Consider the following 16,852-nt stretch of genomic DNA (forward strand, 5'->3'; position numbering starts at 1 on the left):
GCCTTCTTCTCAGCTGCTCAAGGAGCAAGCTGGGGACATCTCCTTGGATACCTGGGAACCCCTCTAGAGTCTAATCTCTTGCCTATCTTCAAATGGCTCCCTTAATTAATATATATACTTCCCTGATTCCATATCCACTCTTCCTCTATCCCAACTATCCCATTCCCCCAAGCTCTCCCCATCCTCTCCTTCTCACTTCTCTCTCCCCATCTCCCCTTACTCCCATCCTACCCCCACCTTCAGGCTCTCAATTTTTGCCTGGCAATCTTGTCTAATTCCAATATCCAGGAGGATAGCTACATGTTTTTCTTTGGGTTCACCTTCCTATCTAGCTTCTCTAGGATCATGAAATATAGGCTCAGTTCTATGGCTAGAATCCACTAATGAGTGAGTACATACCATATTCATCTTTTTGGGTCTGGGTTACCTCATTCAGGATGGTATTTTCTCTTTCCATCAATTTGCATGCAAAATTCAAGATGTCATTGTTTTTTTACCACTGAGTAGTACTCTAATGTGTATATATTCCACGCTTTCTTTATTCATTCTTCCATTGAGGGGCATTTAGGTTGTTTCCAGGATCTGGCTATTACAAATAATGCTGATATGAACATAGTTGAACAAATACTTTTGTAGTACGATAGGGCATCTCTTGGGTATATTCCCAGGAGTGACTGGATCCTGGGGTAGGTTGATTCCATTTATTTATTGTTGCACTCATTGTTTGTTATGGTGTTATATTTAGGAAGGGGTCTCCTGTGCCCATCTTTGAAGGCTACTTCCCACTTTCTCTTCTGTCAGGTTCAGTGTGGTCAGAATTATATTGAGGTCTTGTATCCATTTGCTCTTGAGTTTTGTGTGAGGATAGATATGGGTCAATTTGCTTTGTTCTACATGTTGAGAAGCAGTTATGCCAGCACCATTTGTTGAATATGCTTTCTTTTTCCATTGTATAATTTTACTCTCTTTATCAAAAGTCAGGTGTTTGGATTAATACCTGGATCTTCTATTCAGTTTTATTGGTCAACCTGTATGTTTTCATGTCACTATCAAGCTGTTTCCATTACTGTAGATCTTCTATAAGTGAGCTTGATGTCAGGGATGGTGATGCCTCTAGAAGTTCCTTTATTTCACAGGATTATTTTGGCTATCCTGGGTCTCTTCTTTTTCCATATGAAGTTGAGTTTTGTTCTTTCAAGGTCTGTGAATAATTGTGTTGGGACTTTGATGGGGATTGCATTGAGTCTGTAGATTGCTTTTGGTAGGATTGCCATTTTTATTATTTTGATCCTACCTATTCAAGAGCATGGGAGATCTATCTTTCCATTTTCTAGTATCTTTTAAAAATTCTTTCTCCAAAGCCTTAAATTCTTGTCAAACACATTTTTCACTTTTTGGTTAGTTAGTATTACCCCAAGATATTTTGTGTTATTTCTGACTATTGTGAAAGATGATGTTTCTCTGATTTCTTTCTCAGGTTCTTTCATTTGTATATAGGAGGACTACTGATTTTTTGAGATGCTCATATCCTGCCACATTCCTTAACCCAATGTATCTTATAGATATTTCTTTCTTTTTTCATTCTTCAGACCCTGTTGTTGCTCTCTACTTTTCTGTGGCTTTCTCTGAGACACAGATGTGCAAAGAAGGAACTTAATTCCTGGTCTAAAACCAGGCACAGGCTTGACAAAGCCAGCAGTGTCTTGAAGGCAGGCCCTAATGAGGGCAGTTTCTTTGGGTTCTGAGCACCCAGCTCTTCCTATCCTGAGAAACCATGCTGATCATTTCTATGGCCTCTGTGAAGTCAGCTTGGGTCTCACTTGCAATACTCTGTTATCTTTGTGCATCATTACTTAATTGACTTCCTGCTGACTTTTTCTCTTTGTATGAGAATTTTTGCTGACACTGTCCCATTTTTTCTTTCAGGAAAACTGTATATAGGATGTAGAATTTCCTAATGAATCTGCTTGTGCCAGCAGTCAGCTTGTGTAAGCATGCCTGATCCCAAACTTTACTATCTTCTCTAACTTCTCATCCCCTGGTCATCTCTCTCAGGAACCTGCCAATAGGAAACACCCTGCCCGTGTAGGACAATCAATTCCTCAATATGGACTCCAAACTACAGGAGGAGGAGGAACATATCCAAGTGCAGAAGGAGTAAGTATGGCCACAACATAGAGAAAACTAAGAGAAGCCAGGCTGAGGGACTGCCTGAAGGAAGAGGCAGAAGGGTTGGAAGTACAATAACATAGGACCGCAGGATTCTAAAGAGCTCTTTCTCTTCCCTTAGGTGCTTCTGTTGGTTTTGTATTCTAGTTCTTGGGGTGTATTGCTAAAGCACTTAGAGTCTTTACTGTCAATCAAGAAGTCTGCCTTTTGTTACCTGAAAATGTTTTAATAAATTTAAAGACACGAGAGCATATAGTTCAGAGTTTCAAGACAAAATATTTCTAACAGTGTCAAATGTGTTTCATATTGATGGGGTTGAGCTGTCTATGTAGACACAAGCTTGGTTAGACTTATAGTATGCATATGGTGACTGTAATATGTCTAATCTAGAACACACAGGGGTTCACAGGAAAAACTTTAAAATTCTAAACAATATGGAGAGAAGGGACTGAAGAAAAGCAAGCAGCTTAATATATTGAATTAATTTTTCCTTGATGCATCAGAGGACAAGAACAGTGAATCATTAAAATAAAAATATATACGTGTATATATAATTATATACATATATACTTAGGTATGTATATATATTACAGTTATGATATCACCTAAAATAACTCTTACCTGTATAGTATATACCTGGATTTGGACAAGAAACCAAGATATTTCTCCATATATTGGGGCCTCAGGGAAAGCATCAGACAGGCCTAGCTCTTAACAACCTCCAGCTTAGTCCAGGGTATTCAGGATGTTTCTATGAGCATAATCCCAATTCTTACCCATTTTTTGACTTTTATGTTTGAAATATGTTCTTGGCAGTGGCCTCGGTCAGCTGTGGCTGTTCTGTCACTAGGTGGGTTTGGAAGTAGTTAGTTGTCATGTGCTCTCCTCAGACTCCCAGACAGCTGGCTGGAGCACAGTCCTGAGTCACCTGCACCAGGTCATAGCCATTCCTCCTTTCAGTAGTGGCGTCTTTGGAGAAATGAAAGAATGCTGTTTCAGATATTAGCATTCTTACACGTTTAGAGGATGTTAGCCTGTCTGTACAGAATTATCCTTATTAGGTCTCCTGTCTCTAATTCATGCACGTTGAAAAACAGCCTTAAAATTTTACCATCCTGAGAATGCATGTCTGTTTAGATTGTGAAAACCCTTTTGTGGGTATTTGTGATAACTCGTATAGTTTTGATATTTTGTCTGTTGCTGCCTTGGGGATAGGCACCTGATCGTAGAAATCGCATGTGACTGTCCCTTGTATAGCATAGGGTTAAAACTTAATCTACAGTGATGTTCATTTTCTTCCAGGACAGAACATGTAAAAGATTCTGTTGGTCCAGTCTATTTGGTGTTCTGTAAGCTTCTTATACCTTCATAGTGATATCCTTCTTCAGGTTGGGAAATTTTTCTTTTATGATTTATTGAGTGTATTTTCTGTGACTTTGAGCTGAGTTCTTCTGCTTCTTTTATCCCTATTATTCTTAGGTTTGGTGTTTTCATGGTGTGCCAGATTTCCTGTAATACATGCATTAAGAATTTGTTTGATTTAATGTTTTCTTTGACCAATGATTCTGTTTCTTCTATAATATCTTCAATACCTCAGATCCCCTCTTCCATCTCTTGTATAGTGTTGGTTATGCTTGCCTCTGTATTTCCCCTTTGTTTACCCAGATTTCCCTTCTCCAGAATTCCCTCCTTTTGTGTTTTCTTTATTGCCTGTCTTTCAGTCTTCAAGTCTTGAACTCTTTGAACTGTTTGCTTCTCCAGTTTGACTGTTTTTTCTTGGTTTTCTTTAATAGATTTTTTTTTTTACTTCTTCCAGTTGGTGCCAGCAGTGTTGTTGATTCTTGGTCCAATCTTTGCATTGGCTGTCTGTGTTTTGGGGAGCCATTCTTGGTCTGCTCTCTACTGTCAGTGCTTGTGTCTCATGGAGCCACTGAGGTCTCTCTTTGCCTGCTTTCTTGGTCCACTTTTGGTCGATTCTCTTGGTCTGCTCTCTTTGTCCACTCTGTGCCATCACAGTCTGTGCTTCAGAGTTCCTCTGAGGTCCAGGGAGATTAGAGTGCTTAGAGGCAGAGTGGGACTTGTAGCTTACTGGGTCAAATTGATGGGGTGGGGATTTTGGAGGAGTCTACCTCTTGGACATATCTGTGTATTTGCAGCTTGTATTTCAGAGTTCCGCAGAGGTTGCAGGGGATAGGAGCATTTGGGGACAGATTGGGACTTGTTGCTTACAGCATCCAATTGATGGGATGGTTGTGTTATAGCAGCCTACTTGCAGGAAGATACCTGCTGGCTGGCTAGATAAGGTGAGGGAGGTGGGAGACAGGAACAGGTATTTGCCCTATTATGGAGTGTCTAGAATGTGTGGTACTCTGCTTTGTAGGTGGTAACTCACCTCATGTTTTTCTTTGTGTATTTTCACCCCGCATTTCAGAGTTCCTTTGAGGTTGTGGGGTTTAGGAGAGTTTGAGGGCAGAGGGGGACTTATAGCTTATAAGATCCTATTGATGAGATCTATATCGCTGTATTTAAGGGTACTTTTCTGGTAGAAGTAGTGTAGCAGAGAGTATATACCTGTTGCAATTGATGATCCAGGGAGGATCAGGTTAATAGTCTATCTGTTTCCACTTTTAATAATTTGTAAATGATTATTTTCATCTCTGTTCTTATGTTCAGCACTGGATTGTGTAAAGGAGTAGATCACAAAACAATCCCACACCAGTTTGGAATTATGATTAATAAAAGGGTTATTTATTTAATGGGAAAAAACTTACAGATCACCGTCCTAGACAACAGCCTCCTACACAACCAGGAGAAGCGTCTGGTAGCCAGAACTGGAATCCTGAGTCCGAAGCAAGAGAGGGAGTGTGCAGCTACCTCTGCTTTTTCAAGCCAGAGAGACCACGCCCAAGTGGGCTGCTATCTTAAAGGCTATTGGCTGAAGGAGCGGAAGGAGCTCCCGCAGCTCCTCCCCATTTTGTTTAAGAGAGTTCTAAACCTATTACAAAATTATATACAATAAGAACAAGTATCCTATTCTAACTAGCTTAAGTCTTGTATAATAAATAACTTGGCCAAGTTATGAGAGGAAAGTAACTGCATTTATCTAGTCTTCAACCCCATCGAAGATCCGTGAAGGGAATAATGTTACATGAATAATTAGGAGGCACAGTCAAACAACTTCCAAAACATGCAACAAATCACAGAGACAACTGGCTACCTGGGCAATCACCCAAAGTCACGTTTGCAGCATTGAAGCAACCAACTTTGGCTAAGGCCTAGAATAACTGACAGATTATTTTTAAAGGCAAGAAATTTTTCAAAACCGTCTTACCCTGTCTTGGCAAGATTTGACAGTTCTGCTTATCCATTTCCGGGTACTATTTATTTTGTCAGTAGTTGAGGTATGGGCAGTTCCTTGCCCAGAGGCTGGTTTTGCCAAGAAGAAGACAAACTCCAAGTGGAGTGTCTTTGGTACTCAACAATCTCTCGGGAATAGATCAGTGTTACCAGGAGTGATATTGTTTAGCTACTACAGAACTCTAAGTTAGATTAAATGCCATTTCTACAGCTCTTTGAAGAGGTTGAATATTATCTATGTATACAGAATATAATCTCTGCATATCTAAAAAACCCGATTAGTCTAACTATAAATATGACAAACATAGATGACTATTAATCTATAATTCTTAATACCTATCTAACTTAAAGACCAAGACACTAAACAACTGTGCAACAAATAAGAACAATAACCTCCAAATGTAAATGATGTACAAGTATACACTGCAATATGGTAAATATATATATATATCAATACATAAACAATATATAAGTATCTTAATCAGAGGTAGAAATACACACTGCAATATGGTAAATATATATCTACATATCTATATCTATATCTATATCAATACATAAAAATGTTTTAAACAGAGGTAGAAGCATGCATGCATACAATATTCAATATAATTTAACTTTGTCTCCATATACAAGAGTCTATGCCAATGTAATTATCTATAAACAATAACTCACAAATACCAATCTATTATCCCATCATCCAATTTTCCCTCTTTTTTTTTCAAAAAGTTCCTTGAGCTTATAAAATTCCTCCCACAACCCTCAACCATATACTAATTATAATCAACCCCTAAATGATGTCCCTAAACCCAAGGACAAACTTTACTGGGAGAGGGGACATCGTCCTCTAGAATTACTTCCAGCTGTCATGGGGGCGATGTTCTTTCTAGGGGATCCTGTGAAAGTAAAATGATGGTTAAATTTTATGATTAATGTCTGGTAAGATTGCAAATTGTCTCTGAGTATTTTGTGGAGGTCTGCCCAGAATATTGTAAATGATGTGCACCATTTCAGCTAACCAAATTGGAACCATCTTGTGCAGCTGGTACCTAAAACAGGTCTTGTAGTAGTGCTATCAGTATCATGACGTCATATCAACCAGGGGGAGTTGTTGTTATGGGGCCCCATCTTCTTCCTGGAAACTTCAAATGTCACTGCACGAAAATTCATTGTTTATTGTGGAAAACTTAAACATTAATTATACACACACACACACACACACACACACATATATATATATATTCAATGAAAGGTATGGTAGATATGAAGAAAAGCAAAGATGTTTACTAAATTCTTTTTTCCTTTTGTCCCATATCATGGCTCTTGACCTGAGACAGAAACTCTGGGTTTTTCTCTTAACAACAGTCTTGGAATTAGAGAGGGACTGAGCCATAGTCCAACTCCAAAACCAGTTCTATATACATATGAATATAAATAAACTAAACACACACACACACACACACACGCACGCACACACACGCACACACCCGCGTGCACACACCCCTCCCACCCCCTTTCCACATTGTTACTTGCAGAACCTATTCGATTTTTTTGGTGACCCATATTGGGTAGTAATTTTTTCCATCTGTCAGTATTCAAATATCTAGGGTCCCTTGAATTTTTCAAAGATGAGTGTTTTCCTGCAAAGACAAGAACAGAACCCTGCCCCTATCCTATATGTTTTTCTTACCACCTGTATGATTATCATCATTGTGGATGAGCTGTCATGTCTCCTTTCCAAGAGGTTTCTCCTCTTCAAACTGAACCTTTATTAATTTTGATGGTATCCACAATTTTTCTTCTTCTGTGGAAACAAGAGCAAAACCCCTTCCCTAATGCAGCACATCTCCTGGCTTCCATTGAGAGGTCAGCACATCCTTGAAATAAACCAGTTGATTTAGTTCAGCAGACTTTTCCATTATCCAATGTCTTTCTGCCACTGTTGTTCCTTTCTCATTAGCGTTAAGAAAATTCAAGGTTAATGAGGCATTATATAATCTATTTCTGGGGGCATTTTCCACCCCTTTCTGTTTGTTTAACATATCCTTTACAGTTCAGTTTGATCTTTCTATGACTGCTTGACCTGTAAGATTGTATGGTATACCTGTAACATGCTTAATATTATAATAAGCAAAAAATCGTTTCATTTTCCTAGAGACATAAGCTGGACCATGATGGCCATAACTTCTAATAAATGTATGATTACCGAATCAACGTTTTCTGAGCTTAAAGAGTTGCCCATTGAAAGCCTAAATAAGTGTCAATGGTGTGATATACATATTTTAATTTTCCTAATTGTGCAACATATCCATCTGCCAGATTTCATTCCTTTGAGTACTCTTCCGGTTGGTCCCTGCAGGTAGCGGTGTGTGGTTATATAAAGAGCAAGTAGTGCATCTCTTTTATAATCTCCTTAGCTTGTTGCCACGTAATACAAAACTCTTTCTTTAAACCTTTGCTATTGATGTGATGTTTCTTATGAAATTCTGAGCCCTGCAACATGCTTCTAATCAATAATTTGATCAATTTCTGTGTTACCTTGTGCTAGAGGACCTGGCAGACCTGTATGGGATCAGATATGTGTTATGTACATCGGACAAAGCCTATTCCTGATTATGTCTTGAACCTGAATAAACAATGAAGTCAGCTCTGTATCATCTGGTATAAATTCAGCACTTTCAATATGCAAGATAACTCTTTCTGCATATTTTGAATCTGTAACTGTGTTAAGAGGTTCTTTAAAATCCCTTAGCACCATAAGAATGGCATATAATTCTGCCTTCTGGACAGAATTATAAGGGCTTTGTTCCAGCTTACTCAATTTGTCTGATTTGTAACCTGCTTTCCTTGATTTATTAGCTTCAGTATAAAATGTATGGGCTCCAGTTATTGGAGCATCATGTACAGTTCGAGGAAGAATCCAAGAAGTTCTCTTTATAAGGTTAAGTCTACCACTTTTGTGATAGTTGCTATTAATTTCTCCCTCAAAATTAGCACAATCCCTTTGCCATGGTTCATTGCCTTCCCATAACTTTTTATTTCATCAGTAGTTAAAGGCACTATAATTACTCCTGGGTCTATACCTGCTAGTTAACAAAGTCTCAGTTTACCTTTATAATTAATTCAGAGACCTTTTCTATACAAGTTTTTAATTTTTTACTTGGTTTGTGTGGTAAATAGATTTATTCTAAAATAATATCTTCCCTCTGCATTAAAACTCCTGTAGGAGAAATTCTGGAAGGCAATATGACTAGAATACAACTAAGATTTGGATTCACCCTATCCACATGTGCCTCCTGTAATTTTTCCTCAACCATTGTCAGTTTCTTTTCTACTTCACCTGTTAACTCTCTGGGACTATTCAAATCTTTATTATCATCTAAGGTTTTGTTTAAATGAATTATTAGATCAGGTGTTATTTCAACAGCCAGTCATAGACTGGAAATGTCTCCTCATAATCTTTGAAAGTTATTAAGAGTCCGTAGCTGGTCTTTTCTAATTTTTGCCTTTTGTGTTCTGATTTTCTGTAAACCTATTCTGTAACCTAGGTAATTAACAGAATCTCCTCTTTGAATCTTTTCAAGAACAATTTGTAATCCCGATTTAGGCAAAACTATCTTTATTTCCTCAAACATTCTTTCTAAAGTATCTATGTTTGAATCAGATAGCAAAATGTCATCCATGTAATGGTAAATTATAGACATAGGGAACTGTCTACGTATTATTTCCAGTGCTTGACTCACAAAGTATTGACACAGGGTTCAGCTACTGAGCATGCCCTGTGGGAGTACAGTCCACTGGTATCTCCTAGTAGGCTGAGAGTTATTATAAGTAGGCACTGTGAAGGCAAATTTTTCTCTGTCCTTTTTTTTTTGTAAAGGTATAGTGAAGAAGCACTCCTTAAATCAATAACTATAAGAGGCCATCCTTTTGGTAACAGAGAAGGCAGAGGAATTCCAGACTGAAGAGGGCCCATAGGTTGAATTACCTTGTTGACAGTCCTTATATCTGTCACCATTCTCCATTTACCAGATTTTTTTTTACAACAAACACAGGAGAATTCCAAGGGTGAGGTGACTCCTCAATATGTCGAGCATCTAATTGCTCTTGTATCAATCTTTCTAAAGCCTGCAATTTATCTTCAGCTAGAGACCATTGCTTAACCCATATTGGCTTCTCAGTTAGCCATTTTAAAGGTAGGGTTGTTGGTACCTCTAAAGGTTTGTTAGTTGCTTTATGTTCTTGTACAGCCTGAATGGCTGGTGAGCTTTGTGCATAGTACCTTATTACATCCTTCCCAGAATTATGAGTTCCTGGGATTGCAGAAATGTTAATCTGGGTATTCCATTTCTAAAGAAGGTCACGGCCCCATAAATTTATTGCAATATCAGCTACATATGGCCTTAGCTTTCCTCTTTGACCTTCTGGCCAATACAGTCAACCCATCTTGTGCTTTGTTTAACTCGAGATATGGTTCAAATTCCTAGTAATTGAACATCTGCCTCTTGAAGAGGCCAATTTGGATGCCAAGATTCTGGAGTGATGATACATCCGCTCCTGTGTCTATCAGGCCAACAATCACAATTCCATTTATATGTACTCTCAGCTTTTGTCTCTGATCATTTATAGAGGTTTGCCAAAATATATGTTTCTTATTTCCTAATTGAATTTCTGACTTTTCCTCCATATTTGAGCCATCATTTAAAACCTTATGGTATTGCACAGAAGGTTCTAGAGTTTTTAATTTTCCTGGTGTGTCATGTCCTCCATGGTTACTGGGAATAACTGGTCCACTTTTGGCTTGGGGGCCTACGAGAGGCCCTTCAGGGAGTTTTTTTTTTTTTTTTTTTTTTTTTTTTTTTGGTTTTTCGAGACAGGGTTTCTCTGCAGCTTTTTTTTTTTTTTTTTTTTTTTTTTTTTTTTTTTTTTTTTTTTTTTTTTAAGAGCCTGTCCTGGAACTAGCTCTTGTAGACCAGGCTGGCCTCGAACTCACTGAGATCCACCTGCCTCTGCCTCCCGAGTGCTGGGATTAAAGGCGTGCGCCACCACCACCCGGCTCCTCAGGGAGTTTCTTGATGGTATCAGGTTGCCTTGTCTGTCTGTTGTCGATCTGCATTCATTGGTCCATTGTCGACTTTACCATACCTCCTACATATATACCTGAAGGCCGAGATTTCCCATTCTTGCCATTCCCAGATGAGGTATTATTCCTAGAAATTCTTTGTCTGCAGTCCCTTTTCAGGTGTCCTAATTTACCAGAATTAAAACATTTGGCAGGTTCATGTCCCCTCGTTGCTTTGGAAATTATTTCCCCTACCCAAGATTCATCATTGTAGTTAAATGTCTGAAAATTCATGATATGCTGAATCCATTCATCCATAGGTGCTGATCTAGACTTTAAAGGCCCAATTATATTTTTGCATTCTAAGTTTTCATTTTCAAAAGCCAGCGATTCAAGAACCATTTGTCTAGCTTCTGGGTCTGTTACTCCTATGCTCAGAGCCTTAATTAATCTTTGCAAAAAGTCAGTATAGGGTTCTCCCTGTCCCTGCCTAACTCTGGTATATGACTTGATTCTTTTCCCTAGTTCTGGTATTCTATCCCATGCATTCAAGGCTGCTTTGTGGCATAGGGACAATACTTCTTCATCATAAAGAGTTTGGACCCGTGGATCAGCATAAGCTCCTACTCCAAGAATTTGATCCTGGGAAACCGCCACACACTTTGCTCTCCCTTGTTCCATATCTTTGGATTCTTCTCTGAAATAAATTCCAAACATCAAGGAAGGTCCATCTTCCAACACCGTGGATGCTAACTGTAAGAAATCATGGGGCGTATACCTGACATTAGAAGCCCAAGTTCTTATCATTTCCTTATCAAATGTAGAGTGCAATCCATAATTAACGATGGCTTGCTTAATTTCCTTTAGGTCATTCATTCCTACTGGCGTCCATCTAGCTTCTTTGGCTCCCTTTGAGCCTTTAGAAGTTGACGCTTTGTCAGAGTAAATTACAGAGTATGTCGCTAAAGTCCTGGGTAAAGCAGCTCTAACAGCCGGTGCTGACAGTGTATCCTGCCCTTTTTCCTTCTCACCCTGTTCATCAGCTCTGATAATTTCCTCAATCATTTCAAATCTCTTAATCATAATCTCTTATAAAGTCTGGATCTCCTGACCTACAAATGTTCCTAGTGATTTCCCTATGGTATTAATTTTCTGGTACCCATTCTGCACCTGTGATTCCAAGGTCATAATGTTTCCTTTCAAAGATAACATCTCCTCCTTGCAATGCTCCTGAACATCATGTAAATTGCCATCCTGGAGGTATATTCTGTCTGTTACCTTATCAAAACTTTGTGATATCTTCTGAATGTCAAATTCAACAGCCTGGGCCCTCTCAGGTAAGTTTCTAGTACCCTCAGATACGGAGTCAAGTTTGCCTATCATGTTATTAATCCTATCAATTAATGCCATATACTTCCATAATGATATAATATGAAAAAGAAAACTGAAACCTAATAACCAGGAAATTGAGGTATCTCCATAGGCATCTTGTGATTTCTGCCAGAGTGGCAGCAAAATTCACAGCAAGAGTCCCATTAAAAACGAAACCTGCCATTTTAGCTGTTAACCAGCAGATGGCACAGTTTCTGAGTCGCGACTGGAACCACTGTAATGGTGTCATGACAAATCCTGTTTTAAAATCTCACTCGAAAGGTTAGATGTAGTACACAGAGGGAGAAAACCCAGAGGCTTGGCACAGAGCACAAAAAGCCAGGGATCTTCTAGCAGCTGATAAACAGCGTGGTCCGTCCCGGGCATGTCTGCCCTGCTGCTCAGTTTAGACTCAATGCAGGGGGTAGTACACAGCCACTGCAAGAGAGGCTGATTGCGTTCCCAGTGTCCCTATGCTGAGACAAGGGGTCACACTGTAAACGCTGCTGTGTCAGGGCTCCCACTCAGTTATGGCAGGGATTTCAAACAACATGTCTATATGAGCCGCTGGGACTTCTTGGGGAGTTTTTGCCCCAAGGGGTTTTCAGCGTTCAGCAACCACTTGTGCTTGTGCTGTGAGCTCTGTGACTCGAGTTGCCTAAGCGCTGTGCTTCAAGGGGGTATTTAAAAACGACCAAGAACAAATCAGGCAGGCAGAGACTGTCTGGGCCTGTGGGTCCCGGGAGGTGTGGAGGTTACTGCTGGTTCCACTCACAGGCTGTGGCTGAGGGCTTGAGCCAAGCTGCACTGGCAGCTGAGCAGGGGGTGGGTGGTGGGTGGTGGTGGGGTGGGTGGGGGGGGGTGGGGGGGTGGGGAGGTGGGAGGGGTTGCCCAAACGTTGGACTTCAGATAAAGGAGTAAGTCACGAAACAATCCCACAGCAGTCTAGAATTATGATTAATAATAGGGTTGTTTATCTACAGGGAAAACACTTACAGATCACTGTCCTAGACAATAACCTCCTGCACGATCAGGATAAGCGTCTGGTAGCCAGAAGCGGAGGAGTCCTGATTCTGAAGCAAGAAAGGGAGCACGAGGCTAACTCTGCTTTTTCAAGCCAGAGAGACCATGCCCAAGTGGGCTGGTATCTTAAAGGTTATTGGCTAAAGGAGTGGAAGGAGCTCCTGCAGCAATTGTGCTACCTTTAATGAATTTCAGCATAAACATGTCACATAGCCTTTGACTGTTGTATTATCTTGTGATATTGTCCTCATTAAATTTGAATCTCTTGTTTCAATTTTGGTTTGAATCTGTCTCTCCTCTATCCCTTACTTCCTCCATGCCTCCCTCCTCCTCTTACTCTCTGTCTTTTTCTGTCTCGCTATCTTTCTCTCTGTGTGTGTGTTTTCTGTAGGCATGTGTGAGAGAATGAGTTTAGTGTTTCTTTTATATGTCTGCTTCCCTTGGAATACAGGCCTTTCTACTTATTGGAGATATATAGATTCCCAAGGACAACTTCCTGGAGCTGATTCTTTGAATCCACAATATAAGTATCTGACTGAACGTATGCCTGTTTTTGTACCATACATCATTTTGCATATGTCCCTTTCATTTCTTTTTTGTAGTATACAGTTGTAGTTTTTGTTCTACCCTTGAGGTGTTTTTCTTGTGTATATTTACAATTTCTTGCATGCTTCTCTTAGTTAAGGTCCTTTTTTAAATATTCATATTTTGAATCAGTGTCTTTTAAAATTACCTAGGCCAGGCTTTAAAATGCTCTGTATCTAAAACATGTTACATTTTCTTTTTGCGTCCTTGACAAGACGTATGGTTTTTATACTCTGTCCAGTGCCACTGTAGTGGTCTGATTTCAGGAGTCTACCACTCTGGCCACTGTGGAACACTTTTTTTTTCTAGTTTTACTTTTTATTTATTTTTTTGGAACAGGGTTTCTCTGTGTTACAGTCCTTGCCTTGTGAAGCATGATTCGTAGTCCAGGCTGGCCTAAAACTCACAGATATCCCCATGTCTCTGCCTCTGTAGTGTTGGAATAAAAGAGCCATTTTTATTTTCCTAAGAGAATGTAACTTAGAAACTGGCACATGTGCTGGACTGTCCTGATCTCATGGTTCACCTGATTCTCCTCCATAGCTGTTCCATTGTAGCTGTGTGCAGCATGGCCCCAAAATAATTTTTTTTCATGTTGGATTTCACTCATCTCTGATATGCATGTAGGCCTTGTTCCTATCATGTATGTTAAGCTGTTTGTGCTGTTCTTACACATGTTTGGAACTTACTATATATTATATATTGTTGTTCTTTCTATATGTCATTACAAATAAGATGTTTGCTATGTTTCTGTGAGTAGTTTTGGGCTATGAGATGAAGTCTTGACACTTCTGAGGTATTTTGTTTTTGTCTCTCTGCTATAGGCACGGAGACCTGTGCTTGTCTTTTTGAGAACAAAACCTTGCTTTTATTGTCTTCCACATCATGGTGACAAATGTCATTATTAGGGCTTTTGTTGTCTGTAGAAGATGGAGGGAATGATCCTCACTGATGCATATTAAGAATACGTGAATATGCTGAATGAAAAATTAGATTAAGGAGATAGTTCATTGAAAGAAAACTATTCCATCCCAAGTACCAGTCCTGCTGCAGGGGGAACACCGGGTGAAGGTGTACAGACAGTATATTGGGCTCTGTGAATAAGATACAGCACTGGGAGTGTAATAGGTATTCTACAGTCCTTGCACTTCCTCTGTGATAAACTGGACGGATGTGTGACTCAGTCTTGTTGGTTATTCAAATATATGAATTGTACATGTTAACAGATTCATCATGTGGTCCATGCACACCTAACATGTGGAGAGCTCATCAGATCAGGCTCAGTTGTGCTAATTTTCCAGCCATCAGCTGTCCACACTGGTCCTGTCTACACTGTGATTTTGTTCTGTCTGTGTTTTGTGAATTTGACAGGAATTTGGCTCCTTTCTCATTTCCTAGAATCTTTGGCCAAGCAAGTGATGTTAAAAAGAATTATGTTAGTGACACCTGCTTACCTACCTCTATTTTGATGCCTTGTTCTGCAAACATCATTAATTTTTTCCCATTTACCACCTGAGTTGCTGCTTGTGTTTTTCTGTCTTCTGTGTACCAGCCTATGAGGTCTTGGCAGGTTAATGATGTTTGGTAGGGATTTTGTTTTGCTCTTGAAACTTGTGACTGTCTTTTCCTATGCCTCATGATTGGCTGGCTTTGTAAATGAATACACAATGGAATCAGGAGTTTTCCTTTTGAAAATACAGGCCCATATCCTAATTATTATAGTGAAAGAACTCATATTTCAATGAAAGCCAGAGCTTAAGGATTAGAAGAGACCATGCAAACATGGAGGATTTTGCAGAACTCTATGAAAATGGTCAGGTGATCAGGGGAATAAATAGTTCAGGTGATTGAGTGTTGGATATGGCGTGCCTATAGAGTGTGGGTCCCTTCATAGCTACCTGTGTGACTTGAAACCTATACCCTTCATTAGTCCTTGAGAGCAGGTCTGTTTAGTTTTGCCAGGTCAAACCTTACACTGCTGTACTAAAGCCATCTTCCTACTTCAGTATTCCATATTTCTTGGATACAGGTCCTTTAACATTCCCACATGTAAGGTTTCCTTTCAATTTATATGGAATGGAGTAAAGAGAGCTGCAGTTGTGTTTCAAAGTCTCAGTTTGTATTTTCAATTCCATTTTGTTTTAGACCTGTGTGAAATTCTACTCCAAAGAGGCTAATTTGAGTGTGTGATCAATTATAACTTCTATTTTATGCATTTTCTGGGTACTTTAAACCTATATATGTATGCAATTAGGCATGTGTATAGGGACATATGTATGTGTATGTTTGTGTGTCTGTGTGTACATATGTAGGTATGTGTTGATGTATACATACACACTCACCCATGCATCAATTTCTGTGTGCTTGAGAAATAATAAAACCTGATCTTCTTTTGACCCTTTTCTCCTCTTGTTTTGTCCCTTGAGCTCCAGGATTTTAGGCCCAAAATATTTTTATGAATATTTCTAATGTATTTCTTTTTTATCATTCTTCAGAACCTGTTGTTGAACTAGACTTTTCTGAGGCTTTCTCTGAGACACAGATGTCCAGAGAATGAAGTCCTGGTCTAAAACCAGGCACACTCTTGACAAAACCAGCAGAGGCCTAGAGTTAGTTCCTAACAGGGCTGATGTTTTTGTGTCCTTAGAACCCAGGTCTTCCCATCCCGAGAGGCCATGCTTATCATTCTTATGGCCTCTGTGGACTCAGCTTGGGTCTCACTTGCAATGCTCTATTATCCTTGTGTATCATTAGTTGATCGACTTCCTGCTGAATTTGTCTTTTTGTATGAGAATTTTTGCTGATGCTGTCCCATTTTTCCTTTCAGGAAAACTGTATATAGGATGAGGAATTTTCAAATAAACCTGCTTGAACCAGCAGTCAGCTTGTGTAAGCATGCCTGATCCCAAACTTTACTATCCTCTCTAACTTCTCATCCCCTGGTCATCTCTCTCTCAGGAACCTGACGCTGTAGGACAACCGATTTCTCAGTATGGACCACAGACTACAAGAGGAGGAGGAGGAGGAGGAGGAAGAGGAGGAGGAGGAGGAGGAGCAGGTGCACGTGCAGAAGGAGTAAGTATGGCCATAACACAGAGAAAACTAAGAGAAGCCAGGCTGAGGGACTGCCTGAAGGAAGAGGCAGAAGGGTTGGGAGTACAATTACATAGGACAGCAGGATTCTAAAGAGCTCTTTCTCTTCCCTCAGGTGCTTCTGTTGCCTTTGTATACTAGTTCTTGGGGTGTATTGATTGCTAAAGCACTTAGAAGAGGGTTTACTTTCAATCA

General features: G+C 39.6%; 1 long non-coding RNA gene across 1 annotated transcript in view; it reads left to right on the plus strand.

The window, feature by feature from the left end:
• The window catches only part of LOC119804568, a 53,110-nt gene extending 36,500 nt beyond the window's left edge, over window positions 1-16,610 (plus strand). The window contains exon 3 of the long non-coding RNA XR_005283810.1: window positions 16,523-16,610. This is a non-coding gene — a long non-coding RNA (uncharacterized LOC119804568). The remainder of the gene's footprint in view (window positions 1-16,522) is intronic.
• The last annotated feature ends 242 nt before the right edge of the window (window positions 16,611-16,852 follow it).

This window comes from Arvicola amphibius, chromosome X, assembly GCF_903992535.2.
Source record: "Arvicola amphibius chromosome X, mArvAmp1.2, whole genome shotgun sequence".
In the NCBI taxonomy this organism is placed as follows: Eukaryota; Metazoa; Chordata; class Mammalia; order Rodentia; family Cricetidae; genus Arvicola; species Arvicola amphibius.